Here is an 11,307-nt window from a genome sequence, read left to right on the forward strand (position 1 = left end):
TGTTTTGTGAGAAAGTATTATAGTTTTATGTCTCAGGCAAGTAACATTGTAAGATGTTATCAGTTTACTTCTCATGAAAATTTAAGACTTAGGGACAGAATCTTCCCATTATAAGATGGAGTAGATATCTAGTCAGAGATAGATACATGACAAAAGATTAGTCAAATAGAATTGATCACCAAAATCATGACAAAGGTAGTGTTTTCTAGTGTTAAATTTATATAGTCCTATAGAAATTTTGAGTTGTTGCAGACAAATGTGGGTTAAATTTCCTAAAATAAAATTAATCATGTCTGAAGCATCTCTTTAATGTTTAACATTGTAGAGTGAATGATAGCTCTGAAAGATGTCCTAATTCCTGGAACCTGAAAATATGTCACTGTAGATGACAAAAGATATTTTAAAGTTGTGATTGAGAGAACGATCTTTAGATGGGGAGATTATCCTGGATTATTCAGTTTGGCCCAGTGGAATCAAAAGCACCCTTATAAATTAAAAAGAAGACAGGAAAGTCAGAGAAATTGTGATGATGGAAGCATAAGTTAGAGTAATACGAGGCCACAAGCCAAGGAATGTGGCAGTTCCCCTACAGCTTCCAGAAGGATAAAATCAGCCCTGCCAACACCTTGACTTTAGCCTAGAGAGATCCATTTTGGACTTCTGACTTCCAGAACAGTAAGATAATAAGTTTGTGTTGTTTAAGGCCACTAAATTTGTGTTAATTTGTTAAATCGGCAACAGGAAACTAATACACTTAATGTAGGAAAAATTAAGCTGTTCCATTTTTGTCCTTTTAGTAAGACATCAAGGCCCTGCATGTTTCTGTACTCTCAGTCTTAGAGAAGAAGGTGGATGAGGTGACACTTTCATCACTCTTCGAAGGACAGGAAAACTACATGTGTGATCAGTGCTTCCTGGTTTGTCCAGGACTTTCCCGATTTTAGATCTGAAAGTCCCACATCCTGGAAATCCTTCAGCTCCAGGAAAATCATGATAGTTGGTCAACCTACACCAGGTTGAAATTCAAGGTGAATTGAGCTATGTAATCATCAATGAAACAGTAAGAAAACCAGCCCATTTGTTGAGGGCCTATTTGGCACTATATAGAAAATTTGCTTTTTATAAATTGATTGTCTATCAAAGCATGAAGGAGAAAATTTCAGGTGGTCAAAATTAGTCTTAAAAATTTCCTTACATGTTTCCACCTTGGAGACAGGACATATATTATTCTCAGCAAGTCTGGCACTCCCAGAGCTGTGACAGATTGTTCTTTCTCTGCTTAAGTCCCAGAAGGATTTGACTTGTGTTTAGGGACCATGTGGTATGAAAATCATGAAAAACTGATTTATTAAGTAGTCTCAACTCAGTGGGGGCATAAACATGAAGAATTTATCTTTCTACAATCATTGCTTTCAACTGTGATCTGTCAAAGTGTCATTATTAACATCTCTGTCACATTCCATAATTTTCTATCATTGACTAATTAACATCCACTTCCATCGATGGAAAACTTTTCTTTCATTCTTTTAAAATATTATCTCCCAACATAGACTTGAGCTGGGGATCTACCTACTGCTGGAGTGTTATATGGTAGAGAGAGAATGAGGCATTTTCTATATCTGAAATTACCCCCTCCTCCTTTTTAAGTTCTTTCTACCCAAAGTGCTGGTGAGATGAGGAAGGAGAAGAAAATAGACAAATTCAATAGACTGCTAAGTAGTCAATTTTCTCTTGATACTTCCCACTTTTCTCACTAGGATGGATGGGCTTCTAATTTGCTCTTATGGGGCATAGGTATGGATTCATCTGATGGCCATAATGGACCTCTCCATTTCCTTCTGCACTAGTCATTGGGAGTGATCTCCACAGCTTTCTTCCCACTAGGGCTCTTTGGTCTCTGAGGCAGGCAACTCGAACGAGGTGCTGGTGGGTGGCTCTGGTCATGCTCTCTCTTCAGCGTCTTATTGACTTCTGTGAGAAACAGCACCTTGGGTCTCCACAGTGGTGGGAGAACTGACTGCTCCACAGTGTTGCTTTCCCATTCCCTGTCATCCTTTCCCATTGTCTTCTTTCTTGCTCATATAGGCACAGAATTATCACAGCAAGGTTAATGTTTAAGCAGACAGCAGACTTGGAAACCAGAAAAAGGACCTTCTGTTCTCCTCTCTCCCTATCGCTACAAGAAATTTTCATGGAACTCCATTCCCCTCAGTTTTGTTGTGAGAAAAGATGAAGTAATCTTTCTCCCTATACACTGCTCTTCTAAAAACTCTTTTCCCTTCTTCCTCTGTATCTCAAACCTCTGTTTTTAAGGATTGAGGCTAAGCTGGGATGTGGGTTGTCTGTGGCCAGAACAAATTGGATTTACAATATAGGCTACTGTAGGGGAGGCAAAACTTCTATTCTTTTAGGTTCTCCAATTGGGATTAAGAAGTAAATTGACATAAGACATAGTAATAAGAGAAAAGCAAAAAAAGACTGCTTTTTACATGTATATGGTTGCCCCCACAAGAAAATGAAGATGCGAAGAAGTAGCTAGGTCTTCACGTTGAAATATTAGACTGAACAAAGTGGTAATTGTGGAATGGTAACTAAAATATTTTGTGAGACTAAAAGAAGATAAGAGTTATTTTAACAAAGTCTGTTTGCATTGAATTCTGCTGGCCTCCACTCCCCGTCTCTGGTGATGAGAATGGTTTTTTTTTTTTTTTTTCCTGATATAAGAAGGCAGCTTTCACATGCAGGTTTTGTCTCCTGCCTTCTGGGGAGGTTAGAGTGCCTTTCTTGCACTTGCTGTTTTTCATATACCTTTAGCTGAAGAATAATCCTTATGCCAAAGTAGCATATTCTGCCATTCTTCCCTGCTTAGCACCTCTTTGTTCTCATCATTGGGTGCAAGTTACCAATTACGGTTTACACATATCATTACATACTAAGAATCATCCTCATTTGGACAGAGTACTTCCCCTGTGAGAGGCGCTCAGGAGCAAGAGTAATAGAATACAGATTCATGTCTCACATGCATGTTCACTCAGGGCGTGTCCTCATCGAGTGACATGGTAGATGGAACAGGCTAATATTTGTCTTGTTCTCATTTGTTCTTAGATAGAGTGAGGATCCTGTGAGCATACATATTGAAATTTAGGTTACATATATGTACAATATAAATGCACTGTAGGAAAAATAGTCTTGGAATGACCGTACTAGGAGAGCCTTGAAAAGTAGTTATAAAAATGTATACTTTGTTGCTTCATTGAAATATTTGAGTAAGAAGGTGATGACAAATACAAAAATATGGCATAAATTATAAGTAATATAAAGAATCAAAAAGACTGTGGAATACTTGAGAATCTAGTGTCTTTAAAAGAAAATGAACAAGAAAAATGAAACATGGAAAAAGATGAAAGGAATGGAACCTGATAGATTAAAAAACATGAGGTAAATCAATCATTTACACTTATGGACTTTTAAAAAGTTCAAATCAAAACAAATAAATTTTAAAATTAAAAAAATACATTAATAATATAATTACGGAAGCATACACCCTGGCTTCATTTTGTTATATTTTTTAAAGGTGAAACAATGGCACTATGTTTATATTTTTAAAATGAGTCTCTACCTTTTAGAAAAAACATTAAAATATTTATAGACAATATGATAAAACGTCTGGGATTTGCTTCAAAACAATCAGGGCTGGGAAAGGGCTGGAGAGTTAGAGGAAATAAAATTAACCATGAGTTATTTTGTATGAGTATTTGGGGATTTTTTATACTATTTTATTTTTGTACATGTTTGACATTTTTTATAATAAAAGTTATAAGAAAATTTTTTTACATGAAAGTACTGATTTTTAATGAATTCCCCACTTCTTGTAATCTTCCTAAGTATTGTGTTATGTGACTGCTAATTCTGCACTTTCTGACAAGTGGTTGTAAGATGGACTTTTATCCCAAAAGCGAATCAATAGTTCTATATCCTCAGAACAAAAGATCCGAGTATAGAGAAATAATGTCTAGTCAGTCATCCAGACAACTCCATCCTTCCCACCAAAATGATAAGCGATCTATTTGGAACTTTAAGTGTAGATCACTTAGTTAGCATGGATGTGAATTGGAACATCATGCAAAACTGACTGAATTATGGGAGAACCTTTTACTTCAATCCAGTATTCCCAAAGACTCAAGATAATCATTTTTTTTTTTTCTGTAAGATTCAGGAATAAGTAAGATGAAGCATGAATTCAGAAGTCCTCACTTGCCTTCTTCTAAAATGCATCACATTCTTCTGAGAACGACAGTGTCTATATTATACAATGAAGCTGAAGTTTAATATACTAAAGTGAGAATATTGAATTCAGTCTAGATTAAGCATGAGTTTAGAAAGATAGTTTTTTTATATTCCCTGAGATAATACTTTTTAATAATGATAAATACTTCTAGTTTAATTAATCATTTTACTAATTTATTCCAGCCTAATCCCATATTCTTAGTGATATTAAGGATGAGTATCTCAGAAGGATTTAAATAGACTCCATTGGGAATCACACTTAACATGCAAAGTGATTTCAAACTCATCTTTTCTTCATACTCGAAGTATCTTAATTTGCTGTTCATAAATCAATATATTTAGAAAAGACTAGAAAGTAATTTTCAGCAAATTAACTAATAATATGAAAACAATTTTGATTTATGTTACTTAAAAATATCACATTATTTACACTTCAGTATAGTTTATTATTTTGTAAATTTTTTAGAATGGCGTTTCAAATAATGTTATTAAGATTATTCCAAATATGTTAATAGCTTTACTAAGATAAATGGGCTCCATGGTCAAAAATGCTTATGAAATACTAAAGATGATATATTTCTCTTAGAAAATCTTGGCACATGTTAACAAAATAAAGGCTTTGATGAGTTTTATAGAAAAGAAAATTTTAATTTATATAACTGAATGTTTCACAAGCTTATTTAATCTTGAAATATTTTTTGGAAACATTAAAATATGTCAGAACTCTAAAGTTCATAAATCTCAATTTTCAAAATGCTGCTTGAAAGCCTTCTCAGTAACATGAGTAGAGTTTTAAAATAAATGCCTACTCTATTTTAATATATGAATATAAGATCAGAAATTTATAAACATTAAGCTTGTATAAAATGATCTCTATGTAACAAAGAAGAATTTATATTTTACACGCAGTATGCTCTATATATTCTACATCTAACTTGGTGACTAACTGGATGTGGGATAAAGAAGAGAAATCGCTTGTGATAGGATATTTATTGGTGGTACAAATGCAAACATTCATCCAGGACAGGAGCAGTTATAACAGTTCTGTCTTGACTTGTTGGGATTTAGTTATCTCTGTAATAATGAGGACCAGATGTGCAACAGTAATTGTAAGAAGTTCAGGAGAAAGATGGGAACTGAAGCTAGGTAGGGTAAGCTGGGTATTATCAGCATATAAGACATAATTGAACATACGAAATCAGATAGGATTATTCAAGAAAAAATCTTTAGTCACAAGAACAACTTTGAGTATGAAATCATGGGCGATACAAACACTTAACTGGCGATGTTGGACAGAAAAGGGAACTGAAGAGGAGCCAGGGAAGAAATTAAAGGAGAGGGGCCTGTATGAGAAAACCTGCAACAGTTCAGTGTCATAGTAGCTAAGCAACTAGGAAGTTTCAGGAAGAAGAGGGTGACTGAGTATGCAAAAAGGTAGAAAGTAACCCCAGTCAAAAGAATATTAAAAAATTGCTACTAAACTTGACATTTGGGAGTTCTCAAAAAAAAGGATTTAATGGGAAAACAATAATTTCAAAATGTTTTGCTGGAAGAAGTCAAATTTCAAGAATGAGGAGAAAACGGGTACTAATGAGGAACAGAAATGGTGGAAATCATTCTTTTAACAATCTTAAATGGCTTGGAAAAGGGAAAGATTTGGTATCAGCTGGAGACGGTGACGTGTAGAGAAGGAATGGAGAATGCAAAGTTCATTTTATAGGTGAAGAGGGTGGAAGCAATGGAGAGGTACAGAATAATAATTTAGTTACTTTCTTCTTTTGTGCTTATCAATTTGTTAATTTAGTGGTATATTTAGGTTTTCTGTCTTCAGTTTGTTGTCCGACCCCCTTATGTTTTTTTTTCCTTCCTTTTTTCTCCCTTAACTTTCGTTTCTACAATTCCACATATAGCCTACTGCTAGGATAAGTGTTATATACATTTAAAGATAGGAAAACTTAGAAAAGTGAAAATCATAACAAAGTGTCCTTATTACAGAAGGTAGGTTTTTCATTATTATGAAAGAATCATGTATTTAGTATTTTAAAAGCATCTTATAAAAAGGTGAACTTCTGTATCTTGTAGCTTTAATATCTTTATTTTCTGTTGTATTCTAATATTTGCCCAAAGAACTTTTCCTTTTAAGTCCCTAAATGGATACAGTTTCTCTCTCTCTCTCCCTCCCTCCCTCCCTCCCTCTCTCTCTAGATGTCATTTAATCTCAACTTTATAGCACTTCCAAGCAACACGTACCCGTTTTCACTAGCAATTACCAAACTTGTAATGCTCTATAGTTTGTGTGGCTATATGTCTGTATATAATGTAATGTATTCTAAACTCGAGTTTAGAACACATTACATTATAATTTATCTTTGTTGTTTTACTTCCTTAGTCTCTCTATATGTGTTAAATCTTGGAAGGCAAGCTCCTATTGAAAAAGGTTAGCTAAATATCACATAGTTGACTTTAGAAAATATGACCTTCTTAGTTCTCTTTTTCCTTCCTTCCATTGTGTCTTTTTATAGAGAGCTAAACATAGCCCCTATCACGTGGAGGTTCTGGTACACTCCACTTGAATCAAATTGAGAAAGCTGTGTTTCCCTTGAGTGAGCTAGATTTTTGGAGAAGCTGCTGCTAGCTTACCTCCTGATTATTACCTATTAATCTTTACTTTTTCATCTCTCTCTCTCTCTCTCTCTCTCTCTTTCTCTCTGTTATTTCATATATAATTTACAGCTTGCTATAATTTTCTTTTCAAGCTCCTAAATCTCTGTTGCTACCACTGATGTATTATTCTCTAAATCAAGAATTTTACAAGAGGAGAGCCCACCTCCCACAAAACAGGTTTAAAATGTCAGGTACTCATTTTTGTAGTTCTCTTGCAACTAGGAAGCTGGCTTCACAAGTGGATCTTGCCGAATCTCAGGTCTGGTAAAGATTTTGTTTTGAGATAGCAATGCTGAGAATCTGTTTTGACTGTGGGGATATTAATAACAGCAGCAATACTCAGTTCCTAGGGATGTCCGTGACCTGCTGCCCATTACTGTTGAAGAACTGCTGGAGTTAAAATTTATATGCTTGGAATATCTTCACTGGACTGCTGTTGTATACAACTTTTGCTTTGCAACTTCCTTATTCTTGCCCAAGCTGTTTAGCCTGGTTCTAGAATTTTCCTGGCAATTCAATGAGCCGCATAGTTTTTTGTTTGCCTTTGATTTTTTTTTTGTTTGTTTGGTTTTTTAGTGCCTATAGCACCTGGTCTTCCTAGGTGGTCTCCCATCCAAGTACTAAACAGGCCTGACCCTCTTAGCTTCTGAGATCAAATGGGATTGGGCTTATTCAGGGTGGCATGGCTGTAGACTAGTTTTTTTTTTTTTTTTTTTAAATAAATTTTTTAACCTAAAATAGTAAGAGTTAGTTTTTATTAGTAATTTCAGATAATGCTGATTGATATATCTAGAGAACACCATTATTTTATTTTATTATTGTTTGTTTTTTTGTTTAACATGATTTATTTATTGTGATAGTTTTATATAGACTTTGAATATCTAATTTCTTATATAGGTAAATAATGTATTTAATATAGATCTAGGTAGTAGGCAAATTGTGTCCTTTTATGTATTGATTAACAAAGACTTATCATGGTTTTAAGCACATATTGTATCAAAAGTATATATTTAAAAGTTCAGTTATTTTGTTCATTTTTAATCTTGATGTTTAATATAAAGCAAGGAGATTTTAAACAGAATTTCATAGAATTAGGACAATGTAGATCACTTAAACTAACCTAATTAATTTTTGCTTGTGCTACAGTGTTAAAATATTTTATGGGCATTTGGTGTGCACTCTTTGCAAAATGAGGAAATATAACCTTATCACCAGTTAATATATCCAGTGTCTAAGTAAATTTAGCTGAGAGTTGTCCTATTTTATAAGTTCCCACTCATCCAAGTTGACTCCCATTAGCCATTGTGCCATAATGGCTTGTGGGAAGACTGAACAGAAAATTGAATTAATGCAAACCATTTCTCAATCATTTCTCATTCTCATAAAATGATTAAAGCTGATGTAAGAGGGCTCATTAAAATGGAAAACATTAGGCTCATTAAAAAGCCATTAAACCATCTCACTTCTCTGATTTATTTTATTGTAACCTTATTTGGCCATTGTTTAAAAGTCACTGCACCCTACATTTCTTTTCTTATTGAAGAAACATTATTCAAAATGTACACTCTAGCTTTGTGGCCATTTAATCCTAAAATCATCTCACACCACTGTTGTTTAGTTTATAACTCTTTGAGGCCAGCATCTGACTTCTACTAATCAGCTAACCTTACCCAACTGAAATAGATTTATCTTCCAGTATTTCTTTTAGTGATTTGCAAACTGCACAGAAGGTCATCTTTTTAACCTTGTATTGTTTAACCTTGAAGCTCAATAACTGCTTATACAGGCAAAGTGAATACCTGTTGGACATTGTGTGATAATAATGTGATTTCTGTTAAGCAGCAGTAGTTTCTATTGCCGAACCAATGAAAGATCTAACCTGCAAAAATACATCCTTAGGAGAAGTTTCAGTTTGTGCAAGCTATGCTTTAAGTGTGATGCAGTTAGGATCCTGACAGTTTTGTTGTTGTTGTTTCCTTAAGGATATTTCTAAAATATGTCTGCAAATATAGTTCCAGATGAAACTGACTTGGTTTAAAAAGTTAAATTGTACATGTTTAGAATTTATATGGAAGGTAAGTAAATACATTATACGATATACTTGTATTAGAAAAAGTAACACTAGCCAAAGTAATAGATAAGTCCTGACATCTCAGTGGCTTATTTGTAACATCACAGTCTGATGCTGGTTTTGGTTGCCTTTGTCTTGTAAGTGTGCCTTCTAGAAGGCAGTGGGCATGATGATGCACTGCCTGTATCCTTCTTCAAAAAAAAAGACTCATTACATCTAAAGACTAAGTGAAGTAGATAGATAAAGACACAGCTGTTTTGATATAATATGGGACACTCTGAATAGGCCATTCGTTAAAAATCTCTGTAGCTCCCAGAGTGTGTAAATCAAGTGCCGACTCAGCTTCAATTTATGTCTCTGTCCAATCATATTTTCTTTCCCTCCCTTCCACAGGTGTTGTTTGTCCCAAAGGTACTACTTGACAAACACCCTGCACACCAAACTCCATCTTAGAGTTGGCTTCCCAGAAAACCCAGTGTTCACTGTGAAGTGTATAGTCTTAAGTTTTGCTGAGGCAGGAAAGGAGAGAGATGGAGAGATGCAAAGACTATCAAATGCCCTAACTCCAAAGCGACACATCATTTTTACTCAGTCTGTTGGCCAAAATTAGTCATATGGCACCAAATGAACTGCAAGGCATACTGGAAACATGAGATAAGATATGAAGTCTTGTTGACCACTGTCTGTATCATATATTCACACTAAAATGTCATTTTTGACACAGTTAAAATATTATTAATCATCCTAGTTATTACAGAACCATCTTTATGAACAAGTCTCTTGGGTTTTTATAGGAAATATTTTTGTCCATTTTTGGCGATGATTTAAATCATTCCTTCCTTATATTTAACATACTTTCTTACACAATTATTTTGGCCCATGTGTGAAGACAAATCAAAACCAGGGAATTGATTTTTTTTCCCCTATATTGAGTCATAGCCTAATTAGATGACATTATACCTACTTAAAATCCTGGTTTGATATTTTGTGAGAGCATACTGTCCCCCACCCAATCAGTAAATCAAATTTTGTGTTCGCAACACAGCAAAATAATAAGTTATCCTTATGATTATACTAGCAAAGGAAACTAAAATGATAATAAAAAAATTATGGTCTACAGCCATACTACCCTGAACAAGCCCAATCCACTTATTTCAGAGTTACTTGGGTTAATACCTTTCCTCCCATTTACCTAAGTGAGGTTGTTTCATACAGTTTTAATAGAGTTAGATACTTTTGTTATCTGTGTTCCCAGGAGGTAATACAGAATGTATTACCTCCTGGGAACCTTTGACATCTTAAATGATTTTTTAAGTGTTGCATATATTAAGGTTTAATCTTCGTGCTGTAAAGTTCAATGGGTTTTGACAAATGTATAGTGTCATGTATCCACCATCGAAGTCTCATACAGAACACTTTCACTGCCCTAAAAAATCTCGTGTTTCACCTTTTCAACACTCCTCTCTCGTCTCATCCTGTCAGTCGCTCATCTTTTTCCTGTCTCTGTGGTCTTGCCTGTACCATAATGTCTCATAATTGGAATCATATAGTATGTAGCCATTTCAAACTAAGTCCTTTCACTTAGCAGTCAGGATTTAAAGTTCATCCATACTGTTTGTAGTTTGATCACTCACTTTGACAATTGATATCTTAATTAGCATATGTAAACCATTCACATTTAAAGTAATTCGTGATATATTTGGATTGATATTTACTTTTTTGTAACTGTTTTCTATTCATTGTGTTTGCCCTTTGATTCCCACCTCCCCTTTTATCCTTTCTGAAATTTTAACTTAGCATTTTATATAATTTTATATAATTTTACAATATATTTTATCTCCTTTATTTATATTCCAGTTTTTCTTTTCTAAAAATTTAGTGATTTCCCTTGAAATTAATATATATGTATATGAATATATATATATATATATTTAACAAATCTCACTTCAAGTAACATTATGTTGATTCACATATAGTATAGGTAATTTGTAAAAGAGTATTTTCAATTTCTCCCTTCCTTCCTTCCTTTAAAAATTTGCTATAATTCAATTTACTTATCCCTATAAGTGCTAAATACGTTATTAGTATTATTACTTTTATAATTTTCTTTTAGATCAATTAATAAGAAAAATAAGACTACTTTTCTTCAATTTTTTCTTCTCTTCTATTGTTTATATTGTTTTAAGTTTTACATTTATATCATCTTCTTCCTAAGAACTTCTTTAAACATTTCTTATAGTGTTGATCTGCCATCAATGAATTTCCTTAGTTTTTGTTTGTTTGAG

At 33.8% G+C, this 11,307-nt stretch overlaps 1 pseudogene; it reads right to left on the minus strand.

The window, feature by feature from the left end:
• Positions 1-7,527: 7,527 nt before the first annotated feature.
• On the minus strand, positions 7,528-7,645 carry LOC112475316 (annotated as a pseudogene).
• Positions 7,646-11,307: the final 3,662 nt, after the last annotated feature.

The sequence above is a fragment of the Pteropus alecto genome, unplaced genomic scaffold (genome assembly GCF_000325575.1).
Source record: "Pteropus alecto unplaced genomic scaffold, ASM32557v1 scaffold40, whole genome shotgun sequence".
Taxonomy (NCBI): Eukaryota; Metazoa; Chordata; class Mammalia; order Chiroptera; family Pteropodidae; genus Pteropus; species Pteropus alecto.